This window comes from Lagenorhynchus albirostris, chromosome 2 (genome assembly GCF_949774975.1).
Source record: "Lagenorhynchus albirostris chromosome 2, mLagAlb1.1, whole genome shotgun sequence".
Taxonomy (NCBI): domain Eukaryota; kingdom Metazoa; phylum Chordata; class Mammalia; order Artiodactyla; family Delphinidae; genus Lagenorhynchus; species Lagenorhynchus albirostris.
Window position 1 is genome coordinate 178,119,620 of NC_083096.1, and position 12,037 is coordinate 178,131,656.

The 12,037-nt window shown below is 61.3% G+C and overlaps 1 protein-coding gene across 3 annotated transcripts in view; it reads left to right on the top strand.

The window, feature by feature from the left end:
• CASZ1 (castor zinc finger 1) overlaps window positions 1–12,037 on the top strand; it is a 128,557-nt gene that overhangs the window by 89,012 nt on the left and 27,508 nt on the right. The gene's annotated exons all lie outside the window — the stretch shown is intronic.

A 12,037-nucleotide genomic window follows, 5' to 3' on the forward strand; every position in this document is an offset into this window, starting at 1 on the left:
AGATGGGCTGTAGGGAGGGTGGGGTAGCAGTGTCATCCATGGCACCTCTCTGCCACCTGCTGCCATCCCCGCCTTCTTTCCTGGGGCTCCTGGAGGCTGTGCTTACCTGCCCGGGGCCTGCCTCTCCCAGGCCCTTCCTCTAATCCCAGAATAGCACTTGCCCTGTCTTCCCTTCAGGGCACAGCTCCCAAGCTCTGGGGGTCTCAGTCCCTGAAAGAGGAAGCCCCCCCCGCCAACACCGGAGCGCCCTCCATGTGCCCAGAGCGCCCTCCATGTGCCCAGGCTCTCCCTCCCACATGGTCGGCCACCCACGTGTCCTACTCATTTCCGGGGGTAAGCCAGGTCATAGAGCCAGATGCCACTTGTGCTTCCCTGGGAGAGTTGAGGAGCCTGAATCCCAGGCCCTGCACCCTCGGGGTGCTGGTTCAGAACCATTTGGGGTCCTTGCCCAGGTGGGCAAATGTGGGGCTTGAGGCCTCGCCAGCAGGGAATCCATGGGGTGTTTGGGGCTGATGGGCCCTGGAGCGGCCTCCAAGGTCACAGAAAATTCCCTTTTAAGACACAGACGTGGAGCAATTTGATCTGCTGGTCATGACAGGGCCTAGGTCAGGAAATGGGCCTCTGGATTTGCTTGGTCCTGACGTGTGAGTGACCTGGGCTTTCAACAAGCCTCTCAACCTCTCGGGCCTCAAACCCCTTCCAGTTCTAAAGTTCTGTACGGATCTAGGACAGCCACCACCCTGACAGCTGCCACCCGCAGGAGCTCCTGGTCCAGCCAGAGCTCCTTGCCGTGCCATGGGGGTAGGGGAGAAGTTGGGGGTTCTGGAAACAGCAGATTAGGATGAGCAGCCTGCTCCCAGTTTGCCCACCTTAGAGCATACCAGTTAGAAGGCCTCTGTCCCCACCTGCCCTCCTTGGGGCCCCGCCTTCCGCCAGTCCTTCTCCCAACCCCCAGCACACCTTCCCTGCCCACCCCCCCAACCTTGGGCGCCGTGTGGCTCAGTCAGCCTCCTCTGGCGAGGGCGTTGCAGCTCCTGTCCTTCTCCTTCGCAGCCTGGCTCCCGAGCAGAGCAGCTGGTGCCTGGGAAGCGTCGCCTGCCCCCTTCCTGAGCTCTCTCTGCCTGACCCTCTACCCTCCCCTCACCAAGGGCCCCTTATCTTGGGGCAGGGGGTGGAGCCCCAAAGAGCTCTGCCTGGAAAAGAGGGGAAGGAAAGCTGCTGGCTCTTCTCTACGTCTTTGAAGCAAAGTTTGTGCCCAGATCCCAGGCCCTTGGGGCCTTGTGCTCCCCTGGCCGGCTGTGCCTGCAGGGGCCTTGCTGAGAGGCAGTGGCATGGGCGGGCACCATGGAGGCCCAGCCAAAGCGAGTTCCTGCCCTCTGTGCCCACCGGCTGCCCAGGAACCAAATCCTAGGAGACACAAGGTTAGAGAGAGCCTCTGGCCTCAGCCCAGCGTCTCACCTCCACGCGTGGCTTGCGGCTGCTCACGTCAGCCCCTGCAGCTGTGATGTGGAGGAAAGAGCAGGGGGACCTGTGCCAGGGATCTGGTGGGGCTGCTTGCCTGGGCCAGGGGCTGGCTTCTGGACTTGACACTGGGCCAGGCTGCCAACGGCAGGCACCAGGGTAGAGGGAGGCTAGGATCCCCAGGCAGGCCCGGGCAGGTTGGCACTGAGAGAGATGGGAGAAGGCCAAGAGGAAGGTGGAGGGCACCGGCATAGTCCTCGCGGTGTCCCTGTGTCACACCCTTTGCTCTGCCCTACTTGGGAGAACCTGAGTTGGGGATGCTATACTGAAAAAACACTTTTGGGAACTAATGTTCTGTGGTGAGGAGAGAACACTGATTTTACAGAGGCTCTCCTTGGAGAGGAAGGACAGGCGAGGGCAGCAAGGCTGGCCATGGCTTCTGGGTTGCAAGGTCAGAGGACGGCCCTGGGAGAGCACCCCACCAACGTAGCCTGACAGCTGGGGCCCAGGGAGTCTGGGAGAAGGAAGAAGTGAGAGGGCAGCTTGGGGAGCTGATAAGTCTAAGGCCAGCCCGGCGGTACCTTGGTGCCCATCACCTGGCTGGCGTGAGATAAACCACGTGCATTGTTTTGCCACTAAGCATTCCTGCTGTCCCTTCTTCTCTAGCCCCCAAGGCTTTGAGGGAAATGTACTGAGCGCACTGGCCTCGTCCAGGTGGAGCCCCTCCTTTCCCCGAGGCTCCTCCCTGCCTCCCCCCACCCCTACCCACCCCCTCACACCCAGTCCAGGTGTCTGAGCCTCTGGGTAGAACTTGTGCAGGGGGCTTCCCTGGTGGCGCAGTGGTTGAGAGTCCGCCTGCCGATGCAGGGGACACGGGTTCGTGCCCCGGTCTGGGAGGATCCCACATGCCGCGGAGCGGCTGGGCCCGTGAGCCATGGCCGCTGAGCCTGCGCGTCCGGAGCCTGGGCTCCGCAACGGGAGAGGCCACAACAGTGAGAGGCCCACGTAACGCAAAAAAAAAAAAAAAAAAGAAAAAAAAAAGAACTTGTGCAGGGAGAACAGGAGAGGCGAAGGATGAGTGGCCTGGCCTGCTAGTTGCAGGGCATCCTGGCCTTAGGCCAGCCCCCCGGGCTCGGCTCCCTGTGGACCTTTGCAAAGGAGGACTCCACCAGTGGGACCCACCTTGGCCTAGTGAGCCGGGTGCTTCCCCCCTTCAGGTGGGGGCCAGCATTGGTTGGGCCATCTGCTCTCCCCCTCCCAGAGGATAGAGGGGCAGTCTTGTCCCCTGAGTCCTAACTCACGCTTATTAGTAGGGGCTAGTGGCTTGAGGAGAGTTCTCAGGGGTGTACACTGCACTGCCCCGGCCACGGGAGCAGGGAGAGGTACTTGCCCCACTGGGAGAGAAGCCCGGAGTGGCTGGCGTCCAGGCCCAGGAACCATTAACCACAGGGTCTAGTGATACCCATGGTGCCTGGGTACCCAATGCCTCCCCCAGTCAGGTCCATGCCGGAGTTGGCTGGATGTGACCAGGGCACTGGGCTCCCAGAAAGTGCCTGGGGCCAAGCTAGACACTGGCATCGCAGAGCCTCCGCAACCTGGCTCGGCGGGCTTCCTGCCAGTGTCAGACCTCCTCTCCTGCTTCCACCGTGCCCACCCTGCTACCCCGGATCCCAGTGGGGCTGGTGGCCCCGTACAGACTCCAGCAGGGCTTCCCGGACCTCATCCCCCCCTTCCCGTCTGCCCTCTGTTTCTCACCGTCTAGGCCTGGAGTCTCCCCGACCCAACGCTGGCCCGGTCCTCCGTGCCCCCGGCTTCTCCGTCGCATTCTGCTGCCAGCGCAGGGCACTGAAAAACTGCTGGCACTGCCAAAAACCCTGTGTGCGCTATGACTCCCCAAACATCCCTTTATTTTTATTGTTCTGTTAATTACTGTTTAAACTTTAATAAGTCACTTCGTCAGGAGGGGGGACCTGCCGTGAGCTTTTCTGTGCAAACACGGGCCCGGGAGTGACTCGGGTGTAATATAACCCTTTATGCGATGTGGGAATGTTTAGATTGTAACAGAAACTTGTTATTTTAATGACAGTTGTGGGGGGTGGGGGCTGCGCACTAAAGAGGAGGAGGGTGGGCGCAGCTCTGTTCCGCTTGCGTCCCACGAGGGCTGGGGGTGGCCTGGCCTTACCTGGGTGCTCCCGTGCTGCTGCTGCTGAGCATCTAGGACACCTGGGCTGCCCACATTCAGGCTCGGGGAGAGGCTCCAGGGTGGGAGGGCCCAAGGAGAAAGTCGGGCTTTGTGGCAGGTGGGGAAGCAGGAGGATGCTGAGGGTCCCCAGATCCCTGGACGAAGGCAGGGCTGTGCAGGGCTGGACCAGCGCTTCCTGCTACCGAGGCGGGGACCCTGTCCACAGTCCCCATCCAGTGTGGTGGCAGGCACCATGCTGCACGGCTCTGGGCCAGACATGTCACCCCGTGTCCTCCTTTCAACAGCCCCGCATCTCAGGTGAGCACACCGATGTCCGGGGCAGGGATGTGACTGGCTTAAAGTGGGAGGTTTTTTTAGAGGGCGGCCAAGTTCCTAATGTCAGTTTGTCTTATTTGGAAGCTGCCAAAGTCCAGCCGCCCAGGCGTGGCCTCAGCGGGCCGGGCACTGTCCCGTAGTGGCAGGGAAGGGCCCACCTGGGAACCAGGATCATCCCCTTCAGCCCTGGGACAGGGCTCACCCCTCAGGCCCCTCCACCTACCCCCCCAGCCCTCTCAGGAGGAGGGTGTACGAGGTGAAGGGGACATAGAAATAAGGATTGTCCCCAAGTCTGGGCACGGACCCTCTTCCTCACAAGGGCTTGGCTCCGTCTCAGGGCGGTAGGGGCTCGAGTCCAGGGTTGGGGTGATGGTGGCCAGGCCACCCCCTCTTGCTCTGGTGCCCCCGATCCTTTACACCCAGAGGTACTCCTGCCCCAGACCCACTTGCAAAGCAGGTGACCCCTGGAGAGGGAGCCTTTCCCCAGCACCTGTGGGTCTCCTGCACGGACCCCAGGCCATCTGGGCCCAGTTTCCTACTTCATCTTCATTTGGTCCCTCTGTCTGACCATCCATCCACAGAGCTGAGCTCCTGCTCCGCGACAGCACTGGGTGGCAGAAATGACGAGTCCTGTGCTTGCCCTCAAGGGCCCACGCCTGTCTGGGGTTAGCGAAGGGGTGTCGGGGGAGAGCACGACCCAGGGGGCCTGGCCCCTGCCCAAGGCCGGGTGCTCCCAGGGCTCCGTCTGGTCCCTCCTCTCCCTCTTGGGCTGCATCCCACGAGGGCCCCTCCGCGCCTCCTTCTGGGCAGGGCCAGAGGTTCAGGGTCCCGCTCCCTCACGCTGGAGACGGCAGCAGCCCCCCAGATGGCAGCGGCAGCGTGGGCCACGAATCGCTGAGGTTTTCCTTTTCCGAGCAGCGCGTTTCCCTAAATTGTCTTTGACTGCGTGCATGGGTAATGAAAGTTTATGCCCTTGTTAGAAGGACAGGCGGCCAGTTCCAGTTAGAACTGGGGCTCTCTGCCGGCCAGCCTCCCCTCCAGCCCCCTCCCCCGAAGGAGAGAGAGCGCGAGCACAAGTGTGCGTGCGCGCACACCCCCCTCCCTGGTGGATAAGAAGGCTGTTAGGGGATGGGAGAGGGGACGGGGGAAAAAAGAAAAAAATTTTCCGTATTTGTGTAAGTTGCTTTAAAAGCATTTTATCATGTCATAAAAAAGGGAAAGTACTCTCAGAAATTGATCCTCTCCGCCAGCCCATTGGACAGAAGGACGTTGGGATGTTAATGGCCATCCTGCTCCAGGGTGGCTTATTAAAAAATTTATACATAAATGCTTAAAATTGCATAAATTATTTAAAAAAAAACCAACAAAGTGAGCAATCTGAATTCCCTCTTTTCCTCCCCTTCGCTCGGTCCCCCTGCTGTGTCCCCCCTTTTCCAGCCCCTCATTGCGGACCTCCCGGTCCCGCGCCCCATCCGCTCCCCCGGGTGTCCCCCCTTTCCTCCGCTTCCCACTACACCCCCAACACCGTCCGCCCTGCCCTCCTCCGGGGTTTTCCTGCCTCACCCACAAATTAGTGAAACAGCCAGCCCACCACCGAACACTCACATGCACACGCACTAATAAAAGCACCACTAATAATGGCCCAAATCGCGGAATTAAATATTAAGGCCAGAGGAGGCGGACGTGGAGCGGAGCTGCCGCCACCGTAGCCGAACTTGGAGCTGATGAGTGTGTCTCTCGCAGGCGTGGAATGTCACCCACACATCCTGGAGACTGGAGTGGGGAGTTTTATGATGGTTTTTCATTGATTTGTTTCCCCAGCGCAGCTGCCGACCTCTATTGAGGGACAAACATAATCAGCACTGACGCAAATTAGATGGTTATTCGTTTTGAAAATTGACAGAAAAACAATAAAAAAGATGAAATGCTCCCAAATCAATAGATATAATGAAATTCAAATAATCCGAGAGATGAGGTCTCCATGGCAACTGATAATGTGGAAAAGAAAACAATTTAATAAAGGACAGACACACTTTGAAAACAGATTGGGCCCAGGGAGGGGGGCGGGCTGGCGGGCGGAGGGCTGGAGCGCGGCTGGCGAGTGAAGGATCACTGTCCGTCCCAAGGACACCCGCCATAATTAAGCGAGGCTTTCGGCCCCAGAAAGTGCAGATTCAGGTTTTAATACACAAAATTATTTCAGGAGCAGTGAATCGGAAAGTCGTTTGTAATGACCTTCCTGAGAGGCCCGGGCGCAGGGCATGTTGGAGGCTGGGCGGCCGGCGGCTGAGTTATGGCATATTTGTGTTTTTATAGTGCGGAGGGGAGGGGGTGGGGGGGAGGGGGGGAGAAGGTTAAACAGTATTTACAGCTCAGTTGTTTTCAGAGAGGAAAGAGAAATAGAGTTCATGGGGAGATGCAGTGGGCAGGCGGGCGGGTGAGCCGGGGAGGCCTCGGGGCGAGGCAGGAGAGGAGGTGGGCCTGGGCAGGTCTGCCACCCTCGGGCTGCCTGGCCTGGCCTTGGGGACCCCCAGGGGGATGCCAGGAGAGGCCGAGGGGCAGCCAGGAGTGGCCTCTCCACCCCAGTTCCTAGTGGGGCCTTCTAGGACCAGGGCCTCTCTGGGGACGGGGTGAGAGCCTGTGTCCAAGCTCTGTGTGTATCCAGCCACACCCACTCGAAGAGAAGGTGAGGCATTCCTGAGGCCGCTGCGGAAAGGTCGCCTCGCCTGGGCACCTCCAGGGCTCTGCACGGCAGCCGGCTGCTCCTCTGGACGGCGCTGCCCTACTGGAGTCCTGTGCTGTGTGTCTGGGGTGTGCCCAGCCTTGGGCACAGCGGGCGAGGACCTGTCAGCGGCCTGCAGCTGACAGCCTCCCTGCCCCGTCCTTGGGCTCCACCTCCCTGCCCCCGGCGTACAGAAGGGGAAAGCCTGGTCCCTTGGGGTTTGGCAGAGGCAGGGGCCACAGAAGGGGAGGGGACCCTGCAGAGCCCCCTTGCCGCCCTCCAGAGCTGCTTGCCTGGGCAGGGCAGCTCAGGCACGGAGAGCCCGGCCCCGGGGGTTCACCCCTCCCTGAGGCTGTGTCCCCTTCAGCACAGCCGGTTTCCGGGCCGCTCTTCGCGTGCACGTGTGAGTATAACATGATTGTACAAATACAGAGACGCCCGAGCGTGTGTGCGTGCGCACGGTCTGTGTGTGCGTGTGCGTGCGTGTGTGTGTCTTAAATCTCCCCGGGGCGGTAACTCTTCTTTTCTCCCCTTCCTGTTTGGCTGTGACCTGGGGGAGATTGATGGCCAGCCTGTGCGGTGGATGCTAACAGTTCCTCTGATTTATAGAGTTACTTACGCTAAGTGAGGCCACTTAGACGCGTCTGGATAGTAAACCTTTTAACTGGACTAAAAAATCATAATAAATAAATAAACAAAGTGGGGCGAGGAGGGCCCCCAGCGGCTGGGCCCCCGGCTTCCCGACTTGGAGCTGTTGGGGACCAGGGGACCCAGCTGAGAGCCCTGAGGGGCAGTGGCCACTCCTCCCACCTGCAAAAACCAGGCATGGGATCGGGCCCGAGAGGGAAGGACACCCTTCTCCTCGGGGACAGATCCTGGCTGGGGAGATGGGGTGGGAGCTGTTAAGATGGAGATGGGCTGTGTGGAGGGGGAGGGGGAGGGGGGCCCTGAGGGAGCTCGTGGGGAGCAGGGCCGGAGCAGATGTCTCTAGGAACCCTTCCTTGCTTCCCAGACTCGCTGCCCCTGTGGCACCGAGACTTTTCACCGCAGTGATCACGCTTGTAATGACCTGAACGTCTGCCCCCTCGTCTAAACTGAACAGTCCGTCATGGCAGGAACCGGGACAGTCCGCCTGCTCATTTCATATCCTCAGAATTCAGCCCAGAGCCTGAACATAGGCGCAGCACCCCAGCACTGGGGCTTGTGGCCTGTCAGGTTCAAGTTCTTAGGGGCTGCAGGGAAGCTCCAGCATTGCTGCCACCCTCGCTGGGAGGCTGTAGGAGGCAGGTGTGGGGTCTCAGATGGTGAGACATCGGAGCCCAGCGGGAGTCCGGCTCTGGTACACCCTCTGGGTGACCGTGACAGTTGACAACCTCTGTGAGCTCTGCTTTCTCACCCGGAAACAGGGATAGGACAGCGGCCGTACGGGGACACTGGGGGACCACTGAGGCGATGCTCTGAGTTGCCCAGCGCTGGGCAACTTGAAGCAGCTGGCAGGAGGGCCCAGACTAGGCAGTGTGGGCCAGGGCGGCCACCAGAGTGACCCGGCGGCGCCCACGGCCCCCGAGCCGCCTGGCAGCAGGCAGGAGGGCCCAGACTAGGCAGTGTGGGCCAGGGCGGCCACCAGAGTGACCCGGCGGCGCCCACGGCCCCCGAGCCGCCTGGCAGCAGGCAGGAGGGCCCAGACCACCCCAACCCGAGGGGACGGGTGCCTGGCCCCTGCCTCACCACTTCTTGATATACAGCGGGCATTAGGCTGCCCAAAGGGGACACTGCATCCTTAGGAAGAAATATGTCCTCATTTTTCTTAAACACCGTTTCCACTGAGTGAAATGTTTAGAAGGGACACGCAGGGAGAACTTTATTTCCTACCAGGGAGTTCAGAGCCACCAGGCAGAGCCCATAAAGCAGCCGGAGCCTGGTAGCTGACAGTCCGCCCGGCCCCAAAACACATTACTCACTGGTGGGGAGGGGCTGCCAGGCCTGCCCAGCCCCTGGGGACTAACCCCCACCCCCAAGGCAGGACAAGTGACTCTGAGGTACCCAGCCATGGGCAGTGGGCACTGGAGCCTCTGGTCCCCTTGAGCCAGGGCTGCCCAGGGCAGGGGAGGACCTGGCCCTGACCAGGCGAGGAAGTGGCCGTTCCAGCCACCCCCGTAGTCCCCAGGGATCAGGGATGAGGGGCCCAGGTGCAGCTACAGGAGCCCCCCCACCTCCCTCGGAACTGGCAGGAGCCCCGGCCTTCCCCAGCCTTTGGAGGGAGTGATGAGATTCCTGCCATAGCGGGCCCTTCTCCCGAGGCCCTCCCTTCATTCGATTTCTGAAGCTGGCTGATTTACATATTTATAAATATCAGTAAATTATTTATTGTAGCAATCTGCTGCACCATTTTACCCACCACAGTTAACACTTTAGGGGGCTACGTGTTATGGGAACCGGGAGTGAGGGTGAGGAGGAGGTGGGCAGGGAGGCCTGGGACTTCCTGGAGCCTTTGTGGGGACATGGTGGCGGCCCCGCACCTTGCTGAGCCCTGACCTTCATGAGCTCGGGCTCTGGAGTGTCTTCACGGCTCCAGGATCAGTCTCCTCCTCTGTCAGATGGGACAACGACAGTACCTGCCTCACGGGATCATAGTGAGAGGTCGTGAGCCAGCGTCCAACAGGCGCAGGGACAGTCCAGTTCTCGCCCCTCCCTTTCTCCACCCTGAGCAGGACCCACTCAGCTTGGAGACAGAGCTGCCTGCCTGGGGGCTTGTTGCGTTTGGAGCCCTGGGAGGGGAGGCTCAGACTGTGGGAGCCGGCGAGGGGCCATTTGTTGCTGAGTAGGCAGCCTGCCCGCGGCCCAGCCCTGCAGCCTCTCCTGTCCCCTCCGCCTCTTCTGGGCCAGGTGTGGTTTCCTGGTCTAGGGGTCTCGTGCCCAGATGTGGCACCGCACTTGCCTGTTTGTCCCCTCCCAGGGCTCAGCTGCCTTTCCCCAGGTCCTTGACTGTCAGGCCCTGTGCTTGGCACAGACAAGCACCATCTCTCATCTTACAGTCCTGCAGCCCTTTTCACGGGGAGAAAGCTCGACCAGGGCCCAGGGCTAGCGAGGGGCCGGAGCCAGGCCGTGAACTCACGACTGTCTGACCCCAAAAGCCAGGCCATACAGTGGTGCTGTGCCACCTCCCAGGGCTCGCCCTGGCCCATCCGGCATCACTGGGGCCCAAGGCAGGAGGCTGGGGGAGCCCTGGGCTGGCTGCCTGCGTGCAGATACTGACCCACTCCTCTCCCCAGGCCTGGCTGGGATCCCTGCAGCCGCCCCGCCCCTCGCCTCCTCTCTGGAGCCCGGCCCTGGGTGAGCAGTGCGGCAGCCCCCGCGCCTTCCCACCCTCCGGCCCAAGCCTGCCTCCTGGGCAGTATTGTTCCCAGAGGAAGTGTCCAGTGTAAATAGAGCAGCGGGCAGGCTGGTGGCGGGAAGGAGATGAAAGGGGCAGTGACAGGGCCGGGGACGGATGGCTTCCTCCCATTGAGGCCTGGCCACGGCGTTTATATTTTAGGGAAGAAAGTCAAGGGAATGTTTACATGGACGGGAGCCTGGGGTCAGACCACGAGGGGGGTAGTCTGCAGGTCCCAGGGCCCTGATGGAGGGGGAGGGGAGAAGGCCCCAGAGGGTGGGCCGGAAGACGGGCGGGCAGGCACCTTGGACCTCAGCTCTTACACACACCCCCCAGCTCGCAGCCCCAGACTCACACGCATCTGCACTTTGGAGTAAGGCCTGCTTCTGCCTCCTGCCCTGCACCCCAGGTCCACACCCCTTCTCCACCGCCACCCCTGGGACCAGCAGTAGAGTCAGAGGGAGGGCAACATCTGGAAGGCAGGTGGGCTGGGGCAGAGCAGCAGCTGGAGGGCAGGTGTAGGGGGCATGGGCGGAGCAAAGGGGCCTGCGGGCGGGGGGTGGGCCCTGGGTGCACAGCTGCATCGCAGCTGGCGGGGGCCCGTGAGGGACTGAGGCAGGCACACAGCCGAGATCAGGAGCGGGTGGGCGGGGCTGGGTGGGCCCAAGTGCCAGGAGGCTCCAGGATGGGTGGGGGCCCAGGGAGGGGGTGTCACCAGCAGCAAGTGCAGCCCTGGGAGCTTCTGCTTCCCTCTTCCTTGGGATAAATATTTATAGATTCATTTGCCGTCTGCCATACACACTTGGCTACTTACCTCCCGGTAAAAATAGAGCAGGCTCCCCACTCCCACCCTTCCCTTCTCCACCAGGGCCGGGGACAAAGGGGGCCAGGTGAGGCCAGCTCCCCATAGGCCTGCTGGAGGAAACTCGGTGTCACGGAGCCTGGCGGCTGGCCCTGAGGCCGGGTGGGATGGCACGATGAGGGGCCCCATCGCTGAGCTTTGAGAAGGAACCCATGATGATGCTTGGAGTTTTGGGTGTGGGCAGCACAGACTTGGAGATGCGGACACACGTGGGTAGCGTGGGCATCCAGCTAGGGGTGAGGGTGGGGCCCAGCAGAGCCAGGGCTGCAGGACTGGGGGAGCTGGGCTGGGCTGGGCGGGGATCCCTGGGCAGCTGGCTTCGAGTCAAGGGTCTGGGGCAGCTGGGCATCGTCCGTATCGGGGGGCAGCCATCTGTGTGTACAAGCCAAGTCTGCTTGTAGATGAGGTCCTGGCACAGGCGTGGCCGTCCCCGTCTGAGTAAGCCTCTCAGTGCGTTCCAGGCGTGTGGGTTTTTAGGGTCTCGATCCATTATAGTGAAGCCCCTTCTGACCATGGATCTGGGAGCAGAGTCCGCTTGCTCAGCCTTCTGACCTGTGTGGAGACTCGGCCATGCCCACCCTCTATTGAGGGCCGCACGGAGGAGCCCTGCCTTGGGAGCATTCAGTGGGGCTCCCTGTGCACAGAGGGGGTGTAAGCCATGACTGTCAGCCGTGGCCGCCGCCCGCCCCTGGTACCCCCTCGGGGTCTGGCGCACAGTAGGAGCTCACTGCGTGGATGGGTGGACAGACAGGATATACAAATAAACAGGTGGAGGTGTGTCCACTTCTGTTGGCCTTTGTGGCGGGTCCCAGGCTGTATGGTTAGCGGTCTTGCCATTTACCCCCCGGGACCCTGGGCGCCCCCGCTCAGCAGCCGTGAGGGAGGTGGCTAGCACTGGGGCAGCCTAGTTAACAGTTCCCGGCCAGTTGCGTTGGGCTGTCGTGTTGAGGGATTAGGCCCCGTAACTGCAGCCTCTGGGCTTCCTGCTGGGGTTCTGAGGAATCCCAACCTGTCCCAGCTTCTCAGGGCTGGAAAGTGGGCCTCGTGGGGCCAGCCAGGCCTTCCAGGGCAGCAGGAGCTGGCCGAGGCGGAGAAGGCGGA